A 14,733-nucleotide genomic window follows, 5' to 3' on the forward strand; every position below is an offset into this window, starting at 1 on the left:
GGTGGATGAAAACTATATTTTCAGTATTTCATATACCAGGTAATAGCAACAATAAGGATCACAGTAAACAATGCACATCTCAGTAATCTCAGTAGAGTGGAGCGTTTAGCACAAGTGGTTTGTCTCTGTGCTGACTGATGTATGTCTGTGAATAACTGCTCAGAACGATTCATGGGTTCTTCACGGTTCGACTCTTCAGTCTCCTCGATGAGTTCAGTGTCTATACTCTGACAGGATTCTCCCTGCACTGACTGAAGTACATCTATAGATACAGGTTCAGGTTCTCTAAAGAAGTCTTCATGGTTCAACTGTTTAATATACTTCACGAGTTCGTTGCTAGTATTCGGACAGTTTTGTCTCTGCACTGACTGATGTATGACTGTGGGTAACTGCTCAGAACGATTCATGGGTTCACTTTGGAAGTCTTCACAGTACAACTCTTCGATGTCCTCGATGAGTTCATTGCTAATATTCTCACAGGTTTCTCCCTGCACTGACTGATATATGTCTATGGATATATGTTCAGAACGATTCGAGGGTTCTCCGAGGAAGTCTTCACGACTCAAGTCTTGAATGTCCTTCAGGAGATCGGTGCTAATACAGTAAGTGTGATTCTGGTCAAAGTGCGTCCGATCTGAATGCTGTGTCACATAAATATTCTCAAATTTTTTCCTCTTTGAGTCAAAGGAAACAATGATGCGATCTTTGTTGCTGTTGTCTGACTGTCCTGTGTAACTTTTAGTGACATAATGAGGCAATGAGCGATTGGAGTTCAGGTTGCCCACCTCATAGTATAGTAGGCCACTCCAAGGAAGAAATCTTTCCCTATTATAAAATCGATGAAAGCCAAAAGCTCCATATTCAGGGTCACACAGTGCAGTCATACGACCGTTCGAGTCAATCTGAACACAATTATGAGCAAACCACCACAACAAGCTCAGACCGTGTCTGGGAGGCGGCTGACCAAACCCGGTCTCTCTCAGATCAGACAACTTATACAAGGTTCTCACCATGTTCCTGACAAAAAAAGTTCACACAATAGTTCACCTGTTGTTTAAAGAAAGGTTTCTAATTATACATAGGCCTAATACACAACTACAGAAACACTGCAAATGTAAAAACAAGAACCATAAAATGGTATTAAACATTTTTGGTAAAACGTATCTGAAGATATTGATCACTTACACAAAACTACAAGCAGACAAAGGCTGATCCTCTAAGATGATTGGTTAACCCTTCGTGAGAAGATCTACCAATTTTGTAAAATAAAAACAATGAAGTCCATATATGAACACCGTTAACAGTGCCAGTAAACATTTGCAAGATACTGTAATTTGAAGAACTAATGCATTTCTGGCATTCATTTAAGATGCAAGATTAAAATGCTTCAATACTACAGAAAAACAATGTTTTAACTCTAAAGTACCAGTTTTTTTCTTACTTTTAAAGTTGTGTTATACAGTTTAAAGATGTTCCTCTAATTTCTGTTGTGGAATACAGCCACTGTGTTCTTCGTGAATAATTTTATATAAATAATGTTAATGAATTAGCAAATACATAAATAGTCATCTCAACTTGGACAGTTCAATGTAAAGTTAATACAGGTTTAATAATAAAGTAATACATAAAACAAGCAGCTAAATGTATTATAATTCAAATCTGCGTTACCTGTTTGAAGCGTTCATACAGATACGTCCTTGTGTGCAAAGATCTGCAAACAGAAACTGGTGTTGTTGTTGTTCAATAGCAATATCAGGGGAAGAGTGACTCCACTGGGAAATATTTGACTGGCAAATAGAGTACAGCATCATTTGGATTTTTGCATCCTAAGAGAGAAGATTAATATTTTCTTAAAAAATAAGAAACAACAAAGTAAGTTCCCAAAGCATTTTTTTTTCAAAACAAAAAATAACATTTATAACAAAGAAGAAAGCAAGAAACAACGTATAAAGTGTGATTAGAAAAGGAGACAGAAAATCAATAACACTGACCGACCAGAGAAGTGAGGCTATTTTGAAACTTTGATTCAATTGATGAAATCGCTTCGTAAAATGAATCAAAGCACTCAAATCTCTGCATGCTGGTTACATTTGCTGGTTGAAGTCATGTAACTGTTGTTTAATAAATTCTTATGAACTTACAACACAAAAATGACTCAAGATTATTTACAACCACATTATACCCATTTTATATTTAATAGCAAACACTGCACCTCATGGGAGATTCAGACTGGGCACAAAGTGATCATCGTCCTCCTCAGTCATGTTACTTGCAGAAAGGAAAAGTTATGTTGACTAAATATTACAAGGGTATAGGCAGGGACGTCACTAGGATTGGAAGGGGGGGGGGGGGTGTATTTATATATATAAAATAATTATACACAGTGAGAGTACACACACATTTAATATGTAAATACTAACTTTTCTTTTGGATGCGATTAATCACGATTATAATTGTCTCAGCCCTAGTTAGAATATAGCTAGCATATATAATACATATAATTAAATAATTTAGTTTAGGCGATGCATAGTGCCTAGACCTGCCAACAAATGCATAGTGAATCCAGTATACCAGCCAGTACTTGCTGCACCTCCTTTTCAACCAGTCCCAGTCCCATCACTGCCAAAACTTGTGAATGACAGTGAGAGGGAGTTCACAGATCTGAAAATAGCCCTAGACAATGTGTTGAATCCCTGAACTGAACTCACCGAACACTACAAATGTCATGTGCTAATGGAGCAGCTGGTCCTGGATGAGGCGAAGCTGACCGCCCAAGCATGCCATCATCACCCTGCACCTTACTCAGCAGAGTGCAGAGTGGTTGAAGGTTAAGGCTGAAGCTCAACATCTTTCAACAAAGATGGCTCAACGCTACCACACCGAGAAGGCTCCAGCTCCACCTAGGGAGCGTCCCGCTATTATTAAGCCACAGACCAAGCCTGTCTCTGTCTATCATGGGAGTCATCAGCCAGAGAAGGTTAAAGAAGTACAGCCCGTCCGAACAGAGACTTTTACAAACCAGAAAGCTGACAAGAGAATAAAGCACTTGTGTGTATTCTGTCACAGTGAAGAGCACTACCTCTCTCAGTGCAACAAGATCACTGAATGCCCAACTGAGCGACTTATCAAATGGATAAGAAATGGTAATAAATGCTGTAAAGGTCCCGTTAGAGCTTATAACTTCAGATGAAGAATCATGGTTTATTCCACATAATCTTGTCCACCACAACAGTAAGGACAGACTCATTTTCAACTGTTCTTTCATCCATCAAGGTATCTCTCTCAACCAGCAGCTCCTTCCTGGCCCTTGCCTTGGTGCTTCATTAGTAGGAGACCTTATTCAATTCCGACAGCACGGTGGTGCCATCAGTGGAGACATACATGCCATGTTTCATCAGGTAAGACTCCTGCCAGAGGACAGACCTCTCCTAAGGTTCATCTGGCGAAACATGCGGAAAGGAGATCAACCTGATGTCTACCAATGGCAAGTCTTACCATATGGAACGACTTGCAGCCCATGCTGTGCGACTTTCGCACTTCAGAAACATGTCAGGGAACATCGGCCATATGATGTGGATGTAAGGCAGTCAATAAAACAGTGTTTTTATGTTGACAGCTGCCTACAGTCTTCCCACTGTGGATGAAGCTAGGCAGTTGGTCAATAAGATGAGATCTGTACTTGCCTCAGGGGGGTTTGAAATCTGGCAGTGGGCCAGCAACGTTCCCCCATTTGTTGAGCACTTACCAGCAAATGCAGAATCAGAGAGCATAGAGCTATGGCTGCAAAATAATCATTCTGACCCTCAGGAGCCAGCTATAGGTCTGATCTGGCACTGCCTGGATGATCATCTAGATTGCAAGCACCGCCCAACAGCAGAGTGTCTCCCCACAATGAGGCACATCTACAAAGTCCTGTCAATCCCAATAGGACCCTTTAGGTTTCGTCACTCCCTTTACCATCAGGGCTAAAGTTTTAGTCCAGAAACTCTAGGCTAAACCAAAAAGTTGGGATGACCTGAACCTCCACGTAGATCTACTTGAGAGATGGAGAGCTTAGGAACAGGAACGACCTAACCTTGACAAGGTAGTGTTTCCCTGTTGTTACCTCCCATCACATTTCAGTGAGGAGGCGTCAAGATTCATGTTGCACATTTTCTGTGATGCAGCTGAGGTGGCCTATGGAGCAGTAGCGTACCTGCTCATTGAGCAACAAAACCTCTTTTGTCATGGCAAGATCAAGGGTGGCTCCCAAGCGACAACTGCCACAGTGGGAACTCTGTGCAGCCTTGGCTGGTGCCCAGCTTGCTAAGCTTCTAGTGCAAGAGTTGACCATTCCTATTGAGATGACCACACTCTGGACTGGCTCGACTACCGTCTTAACCTGGATCAAGTCGGAGTCTTGATGATATAAAGTCTTTGTCGGCACTAGAGTGGCTGAGATTCAGGAGTTAACTGACCTGCAGTCATGGAGGTACGTGGACTCAGCTAATAACCCGGCAGATGATATCACCCGGGGAAAGATGCTTGTATAGCCCCAGTAGGTGGAGTCAGGGACCTAATTTCTTATGTGGACCATTAGATCAGTGGCCAGCCATACCTCCGACCGGGAATCAAGATGATTTGTCAGAAACCAGGAAGACTGTATTCTGTGGGCTAAGTACAAATGACCACGATTCACAGATACCTGACTCAGTTCAATTCACCTCCTGGAAGGCCTTGGTCAAGGCAACTTACCAGTCCCTTCACGGGGGAGGGTGGGGGGTGGGGTCACCAAGCTACTCATCCAAGATCTTGATGAATGCTTACTTCATCCAGGGCCGGATAGAGTTTTTTCTGAACTCCGTCGTTACTAACGGGTTCTGAGAGGTAGACAAGCAGTTAAGAAAAACCAAAGGGGGTGCGTGCAATGCCAGAGGTGGAGGGCTAAGCCAACGATGCCCATTATGGCTGACCTACCCTTAGCTCAGTTGCAACTCAATCAAACACCATTCTTTTCGACAGGTGTTGACTGCTTTGGGACATTCCATGTCAAAGTAGGCCGTCGCTCAGAAAAACGATGGGGTGTGATCTTTAAATGTTTGACTACCCTTTGCATACACCTCGATCTCCTCAACAGCCTGGATGGAGATGCTCTCCTACTTGCCCTGAGACGTTTCATAGCCCGACGGGGTACTCCATCGGAGATTATCTCTGACCAGGGAACTAATTTCCGAGGTGCTGACACAGAGTTGAGAGAGGCATTTAAAGAAATGGAACCTCAACTGCAGGAACAGCTGGCAGACCAGCAGATTCTTTTCAAAATGAATCCTCCTGCAGCACCGCATTTTGGTGGCACATGGGAACGTGAGATCAAATCCATGAAGTCGGTCCTACAGGTTGTCACGGGAAGTCAACCGCTATCAGAAGATGTCCTGCATACGGTGCTAGTTGAGATAGAGGGTATCTTGAATAGCAAACCACTAGGCTATGTCTCGTCTGACATAGCAGATGTACACCCTGTCACCCCCAACTTTCTTCTCATGGGGCGGCGGGATGCTTCACTATCCCAAGTCGTCTACACTCCAGAACTTCTGTCTAAGCGTTGACGGTGCCATGCTCAGACTATAGTTGATCATTTCTTGGTGTACTTTACCCGACATTACCTGCCCAACCTTCAGTCTCATCTTAAGTGGAAGCGTGAAACTCAGGATCTGACTGAGGAGGCTGTAGTGATGGTGGTGGACCCACAACTTCCTCGGGCACACTGGCCCATTGGTAGAATTGAGAGTCTGGTACCCAGCGAAGATGGCCATATTAGGTCAGCAAAGGTCAGAATAAAGGACTGCCTGTATCTTCGCCCTGTGGCTAAGCTAGTTCAACTCCCAGCACTTCCAAACGGTGAGGAAACAGACGTTAAGGACTGAGGAATTCATACTTCTACATATTAGCTATGCAAATCTGGGGGCGGCTGTACTTAATTCCTTATTTGTTTGTAAGGGTAGGCTTGTAAATGTGCGTGTGACGTAGTTGTGCTTGTGCAGAGCACTGACAATTTACTTTTGGTTTCGTTTTCTCTGCCCCTATTTCAAAGAGTTGTAAATGTGTGTGCATGAACGTAAGTTAATTTATCTTTCTTTATCTGTCATATTGCAATTATGTTGCCACAGCATATCTGATTATTGTCATCAGTGCATATTGTAGTTAAGTTTATACATAATATGGAGAAGTTATGCATGCGTTATTTACATGCAAATGTTTAGCGCCATTTATCGTGTGGTATTTAATATTAATGTATAGAGAAGCTGTATACTGAGGTAAACGTTGTTACTGTGTTACTGTGTACAGACAAATTTTGTTATTTCATTTGTTCATTTCAGACTAAACCACATTTGCCACCTCTGTTCATTTAAGAACTGTATAATGCTGGATGATATAAAGTGACACATCTTGAAGATATAAACCATTGAACAGCAAGTCATCTGTGACACTTCTTTTAAACATTTAAATAATGTTTGTCCAAGAAAGTCGCTAGTCGCTTTTTTGGAAAGAAATAAAGTCGCTAAGGGGGTCTGAAAAGTTGCTAAATCTAGCGACAAAGTCTCTAAGAGACTAGATGAATCCTCCATTTAATTGCAGCGCTCTGAAAGCTGCCAGTTCATACCAATGCAACGAGACGGTGCGGTGCATCATCTTGATAGCACTTCCACTCTTTGTAGTTCCGTCCATCTTCCGACTTTTCGCCTATTTTTTGTAGCTGGATATATATCATTTGTTGTGTCTAAATATGAATGAGGATACGTTTATTTATAAATTGAATTGTCATTGACTGTTGTTCTTATTATCATTTAGGGGGGCTTAGGAACATTTTGGCCTAACATAGGCTTAACGATGTCCCTGGGTATAGGAATTAAAAAAATTAAATAAATATTGATGTGCAGATAATTCATCGAAAAAGAAACAGCTCTAGCAAATAGAAAATAAGATGAGAAAATGTTGGTTTCATGCTGACTTTAATATAAAATCCTAGTGTACATTTGGTCACTCAATATGCTGAATATTTATTCTCATAATAGCAGTGACTATTCAAAGAAAACGTGATCCTCAACATTGTAAACATGTTCTTACACAAAATGTTGGTTATTTGATTGGCAAATATTGTGCAATCAAAGAAACAGTCATCAAGGATTAAAAAAAAACATCTACAGTCTGTCTATAGATGAAGTGAATAAAAATAAAAGAATTAAAAACAATCTTTATATCATCACTACACTGTATAATGTCTCACTCATATTCACATTTCATATATATTTATAGCATTAAATATTAATTACATTAAAATATATTATAATTTATTCAGGTTTATAGTCTATAATATTTAATATTAAACGTATGGCAAAGTTAACAGACAAGTTTAATTAAAGTAAAATAATATCATACAAGTCAATGGTTTTTGGACTTTTATTTCAAGGTAATACTGTCTCTGTTTGTAAATGTCAAACAATAAGCACAACTAATATGAATAAAGAAACTATATTAGTATAAATCCGGTCATAACCACTTTAGACACTGATTGGGAAGTCTTGCCTATTATTTAAAAAATACTATTAATATTTTTCCATAGTTTTACTTTAAACATTAAAAAGTATGCTGCAGTAATAAACAGACACTCTTGTTTCATATAATTAACATGTAATAACATGTAATTCATTGTATTCAAATGAATAAACAGCTCATCCAAAAGAGACAGGCACCTAATGACAGCTGGGTAATCAGCTAGAATAACAAACAACAGTGGATGAAAACTATATTTTCATTATTTAAAATACGAGAAAATAGCTGCAATAAAGATCAAAGTAAACAATAAACAAGATAGCATAGGGCAGCATTCGTCACAAGTGGACTGACTCTGAGATGGATGAATCTGCACGGATTGGGGTATATCTATAGATATATGTTCAGAACGATTTGTGCGTCCTCTGAGGAAATCTTCACGTCTCAACTCTTGAATGTCCTCAAGGAGATCAGTGCTAATACAGTAAGTGTGATTCTGGTCAAAGCGTCCGATCTGAGTGCTGTGTCACATAAATCTTCTCAAATCTGTTCCAACTTGAGTTAAAGGAAACAATGATGCGATCTTTGTTGCTGTCGTCTGAATTTCCAGTGTAATTCTTAGTGACATACCAAGGCAGTGATCCAGGGGTGTTGAGGTTGCCCACCTCATAGTATGGAAGATTACTGTTAGGAAGAAGTCTTTCCCGATTATGGAATAGTTCAAAACCAAAAGCTCTACTTCCAGGGTCACACAGTGCAGTCATACGACCGTTCGAGTCAATCTGAACACAATTATGAGCAAACCACCACAACAAGCTCAGACCGTGTCTGGGACTCGGCTGACCAAACCCAGTCTGTCTCAGCTCGGACACATTATTCAGGGTTCTCACCATGTTCCCAACACTCCTGTTGAAAGAAAAGCAAAATTATAATATTATGATTTTTATATATATATATATATATATATATATATATATATATATATATGAAATGTACAATTACAAAACGAAAGAAAAAACCCCTGTAAAACCAAGAAGGAACATAAATCAGTTCTTCTTTAGGACTTCATTTAAATCAGTTAATTTCATCATAAGTTCTGCAGAAACAGAACAGCTGAGATTCATAAAGATCTGTTCCTGCCACATACATGTTCATTTTCTAGACATTCGGGCTAATCTGATGGTACTTTCAGCTAGCATCAGCTGTTCACACTACTCTCAGCTCAGTTTCTGATCTCTTGATTTGACTCTTGAATCTGTTCTGCAGGTTTTCTCTCGAAGGCAGCACATTAAAGTTTTTGTCCTTGACTGAACAAAACCAAACAGCAAGCTCAAAAGGAACTAGATAAAATAATTTTTTAGATACTTATCACTTAAACAAAACTGATATGTGTGTGTGTGTGTGTACATACTGTACATATAGAAAAAAAGATACGTCTTACCTTGTAGATGCCAATCTAGATCTTTGGCAGCGACTTCTTCAATCTTAAAAAAACGTCAGTACGTTTGTTGATGTCAGGAACTACACTGTAGTTAAACACACTATTTGTCCAATGGCTGTACTAGTGTGTGTCAGTTTCTGTTTTGATGAATAGAAACTCATACAATGGAAACTGAAACTTAGAAACACATTAGAGCAGATGGGACAGATAATAATGTCTCACTCGTATTAAATATTTATTTTATTATACAGTATACATAATTGGTATCATCTACATGGGATGCGATTTATATTTTATGATATATTAAATTTATACAGTATACAGTATATCTTATCTCTGCTTTTTAACTGAGTCTCAAGCTTTATCTTCTGTCTGCCTCGGTCAGAAATATTTATCTACATCATTGTAACGAATCAAGTGATAAACATGCCAAGCTCAACATTATATCTTAAATTCGAAGAATAATCGACATTATAATTACTGTAAGACAAGCTTTAATACACAGATTTAAAATCAAACATTTAAAAACAAAGAGAAAAACAGCAAAAATGAACAAGACCGTAACAGTGCAGAACTTTCACCAAAACAATTTTGGTAATTAGGTTCTTAAACAAAAATGTTGCTTTCAGTGTACCACATAAAACAAAAAAACAAAAAATGGCTCAAATTAATCATATAACATATAAATCATAAAAAAAATAATAATTATTTACTGTTTATTGCTTTCATTAAAAACTAGCCCACACGCCAAATCAAGAAAAGGCTTTTATGAGAATTAAACTTTAATTTGCACATGGTTAGATTACAGTTTGTTCTGCAAGGAAAAGGCTACTTAAAGTATTAAAACGGAGCTTGTACCTGCTTTCAAGGGCGTCTAATTTCCTACGGCATGAAAGAGAAGAATCATTAACAGTAACAAACAATCGCTTAAAGTGTGTGTTACCAAATCAGACAAAGAAAACATAAATAAAATAGAAGAGAAAGGAAATCAGCTAATAACTAGAATGATTATAATAGGAAAGGAACTTGAATAATTGGGGAAGTTGTGGCCTAGTGGTTAGAGAGTTTGACTCCTAACCCTAAGGTTGTGGGTTTGAGTCTCGGGCCATACTTCGGAGGGGTTAAATACAAAGCACAAATTCTGAGTCACCATACTTGGCTGTATGTCATGTCATGTCACTTAATAGTGAAGGGAGAATTCTCCATATTAACTTATATTAACCATTGTCAACCTGCTGTCAAACAGTATCCTCGTTGACTGAAATCACCAGGACTGGTCAGTTTGCATACATCCACTTCGTGATTAATAATAATAAAAACAAAAACATTCCTGATGGTTTTGAATCTTAATGAATTTTCGAACTCCCCCATTAGTTATAACAGACTCGATAACAGAAGGTTAGTATAATGCAGGAGTTTATTGAAGCAGTGAACATTTTCTGCGTTGGCTTGGTTTTGAAAGCCTTGGTTTATAAATAATGACAGAATTTAAATTTTTGGGCAAACAATTCCTTTAATGCAGTGAAACTTAACATTTAAAAAAATTAACATTTAAGTAAAGAACACAATGCACTGTATTAATTATACATAAAGTATCATACAGCTTCTCATCAAGATACAAATGAGCCATTTATGGCCCAAATTAATTCACAATTAATCTTTTATGATTTATCTGAACACATACATTTTTTATTTGTTATGAAAAGTCTAGGAAGACACTTTCTGTTAAATGCATTTCTTTTGGATGCACAGGAATGTTAGGATTGGATCCAGACTGAATAGATGAGCGTGCACACATAACACAAGCTCAACGACGAGCACGCCGCCTACGCCGCTGCTGGATCTTCACCTCCCCGATGAACTCTGACCAGTCCATCCTCTGAATTTGGTCAATGAGGCCTTGGCTGATGCGGAAGGTGGAGTTCTCATCGAAGCGCCCCTGACCTAAATGATGTGTCACATAAATCCTGTCAAACCATGTGTCATCCTCATCTGAGTCGACTGAAACAACAATGCGATCTGCATTGCTCTCACGCACATCTCTGTCGTAGTTCTTAGTAACATAAGGAGGCATTGCGCCCGGATGGTGCAGGTTCCCCATCTCATAATACTCTAGGTCAGTATCAGGAAGAATTCCTTCTGAATTATGGAACGGATGGAAACCAAAATCTCTGTCCTCTGGGTCACATACTGCAATCATAATACCATCGTCATCAATCTCAATACATTTGTGAGCAAACCAGCACAGCAGACTGAGACCATGTCTGGGATACGGCTGACCAAACCTGGTCTCTCTCAGATGGGACAGTTCATTCAGCGTCCTCATTTGGGCCAGTCTGCGTCTTGAAAACAAACAGGGGGAAAATAAATAAGTAAAAGAATAAATGTGACAGCATTGTGCAAAATTGCAGGACTTAATTAAATAGAATGAAGTGTGATGGTATAATACCATGTATTAAATAATATAACCTATAATATTATATAATTTATATATGTGATGTATATATAATTTAATGTTTTTTTTTTTTTGTTAATTTTCAGAAGGATCATAATAGAGCACTAAAATACTCAGCTTTCATTCATGTCCTCAATAATTCTCCCTCATGTTGACCTTGAAGAAGACATTTTTCTTACATACTTGCCTTCATACATGTTCTGTGTATCTATCTTTTTTATATTGATTATAAATAATACAGTTTAATTACAGGCCTATGGCAGATATTATTTGCATAAACAAGTGTGCAGGGTACAGATCAAAATGAAAAAGAAAAATGCTAAATGTAAAGCAAAAATGTAAAAATGTATTTTTTATGTAAAGTTTATATGGAGTTTACTTTTTTTTTTTTTTTTTTTGCTTGAGTCTGCCCGGCTATTTCGTTTCAATCCATGTTCACTAGTCTTAATCCACCCTAGTTTTATTTGACCAACAAGTGTACCAGGTTTCGTTTCTGTGTAAACGCACACACAGTTCAGCCCATCTGTTGCAGACTGCAGATGATGTCAACACAAATAATTTACTGAACAACTGTTTGTCGTTGTTTAAAAACGCACATTTAAACACCAATATCCCGCGTTAAGTTTAAAACGATCCTGTAATGTAATTAAAGTCTTAGTAACAAAAAAGAAATTCAAATCAGATAAATAGACAGAATACTGTACCTTATTCAAGCGTATGAAGGATCTGCGTCTGTGCAGCGCGCGCGCTCCTGTTATTATTCATATCTCTGTCAGTGGGCGGAGACAAACTTGAACCTCAACACTTCAACAAGAATACACCAGATTAATTACAACCTAGCTCAAAGTTTAAACTAGTCTAATTTCTTGACCTACTAAAATAGCCCCCCCCCCCCCTTCTCTTTCTGTCTCATATATATATATATATATATATATATATATATATATATATATATATATATATATATATATATATAGGATGGGCCTATATAAAATTGTTACAAAAAATGATGGTTCTTATTTTTTTTTTCGACTTTTAATAGTGCATATTTTTCCTTTCCTTTTCTTTTCTTTTTCTTTTTCTTTTTCTTTTTCTTTTTCTTTTTCTTTTTCTTTCCTTTCTCGTTAAACTATTAAAATAAAGATAGAAAGTGTTTATCTTCCATAGCTGCAGAAGAAGGGGAGTAACCAGGAAAGTGAAAGTAAAGCAGACGAGGAAAACACACGTAAAAAAAAAAAAAAAAAAAAAAAAACACTCCCAAAGTATTAATAGATTTTGACCGCCTCATCTTTTGTGACATCGATAATGCATATTTGCTGACGTCACAGAGCTCGTGACAGTAACTAGTAACACACTAGTTGTACTGCAGGTGTGTGTGTCTGTGGTGATGAACAGAAACTCATCAGTGTAGAAACAGAAACACATTATTGCAGGATCATAAGTTAATTGTGTAATGTCTTATATTCCAATTAAATATATTTCATATATCACAATGTAATAATATTATATATTATTAGTATTGAAATGTATTATAATTTAGTGCGATTTATAGTAAATTACATTAAATATATTGTTGACACTTATGCCAAAGTAAATAGACAAGTTTACATTGTTCAATAAAAATAATCAAACACAATTCAATAGTTTTTGGATTTTTAGTTTTAAGGTAATACAAAGAATACATTTAAAAGAATAAGCACAAAAAGTACAGAAATTACTATAAATCAAGACAATGATTAGTTTGTGAATTGTCACCAAAAGTCTTAAAATCTTTTAAAAAATGTATATATAGGTTAAGCAAGTAACATCTACAGTTTATCTCTGATTAAGTGATCAGTCATCAAAACGAGAATGAAAAAAAAACAAGAAATGCTAACAAAATAGCTCAAATTAATCATATAACATATAAATCATAAAAAAAAACTTATTTTATGTATATTGCTTTCATTAACTAGACCAAATGCCAAATCAAGAAAATACATTTTATGAGAATTAAACTTTCATTTGCACATAGTTGGGTTACAGTTACAGAGAATCCATAAATAAAATATAAGAGAAAGAAAACCAGCTAATAACTAAAATTATTATAATAGGAGAGGAACATGAATAATAGTAACGGGAGAAGTGCAGCTTTTTTGAAACTTCTATTCATTGCACCAATTGCTTCACAAAATGCAGCAGATGTTACCCACACGCTGGTAACATCTGCTGGTTAAAGCCACGTAAATGCATTCTACTCAGCTTTTATTAATTATAAAAATGACCGTAGATCAACTTATACGACCCATTGTCAGCCTGCTTTCAAAACAATAGCCTTGGTGACTGAAATCACGTGAACTGGTCAGTTTGCATACGTCCACTGCGGAAAAAAACGAACAAAAACAAAACAAAAACAAATAACCTTCATGAAGGTTTCGAATCTTCTTAGATTCTTTTCGAAGTCCCAGTAACAGGTCCTTTATATAAAACATAGTATTAATTTATTCGGCTATTAATCATCATCATAACATCCATGAACGAAACGCGATAATATTAATGAGTTATAGCAGATGTTTGTATTTAAAGAATGGTACATGAGCAGGTATTGTCTAGATGCGCAGTCACTTCACGTATCTGCGGTGTATTTCTGACACCCTCCTCTTCAGGGTTGGAGATCGGGGGTTGAATGGCATGCACTTCTTGAGTTTTGGATATCTGATTGAGAAACTGCTCTCGAGTCATGTTCTTGATGATCTGGAGGAGGCCCTGGCTCACTCTGTAGGTTCTGCTGCTGTCGAAGCGTCTCAGGTCACTGTGTTCAGTCACATACACTCTGTTGAAGTTGCCATTGGCGTCCTGACGCACAATAATGCGATCCTTGTTACTGTCATGAGTGTTCTGGTTGTAATCTGCCCTGACATAATTTGGGAGTTCGTCTGCTCCTGCAACGTTCAGGTTGCCCACCTCATAATATGGGAGATTCTCAATAGGCACAATGTGATCATGATCATCATTTTTGAACTTGTGAAAGCCAAAGCGTTTATCGTGAGGTCTGAAGTCGATGTAGTCATGAGCAAACCAATACAACAGGTTCAAGCCATGTCTAGGCCACGGCTGACCGAAGCCTGATTGTTTGAGCTGAGACAGTTCATTCAGAGTACCGTTCACCATGATGACGACTGTGTCAAAGACAAAGACATAGGAATAGACTCAAACTACATTTAAACAAATAAAACTTTAAATGAGACGGTAAATACAAATCAATCCGTTGAATATAGCAGAAAGTTGAAAATCTCAACTGTACATTGAGAATGTAAATGTACATTGT

The sequence above is a fragment of the Carassius auratus genome, chromosome 26, assembly GCF_003368295.1.
Source record: "Carassius auratus strain Wakin chromosome 26, ASM336829v1, whole genome shotgun sequence".
Taxonomy (NCBI): Eukaryota; Metazoa; Chordata; class Actinopteri; order Cypriniformes; family Cyprinidae; genus Carassius; species Carassius auratus.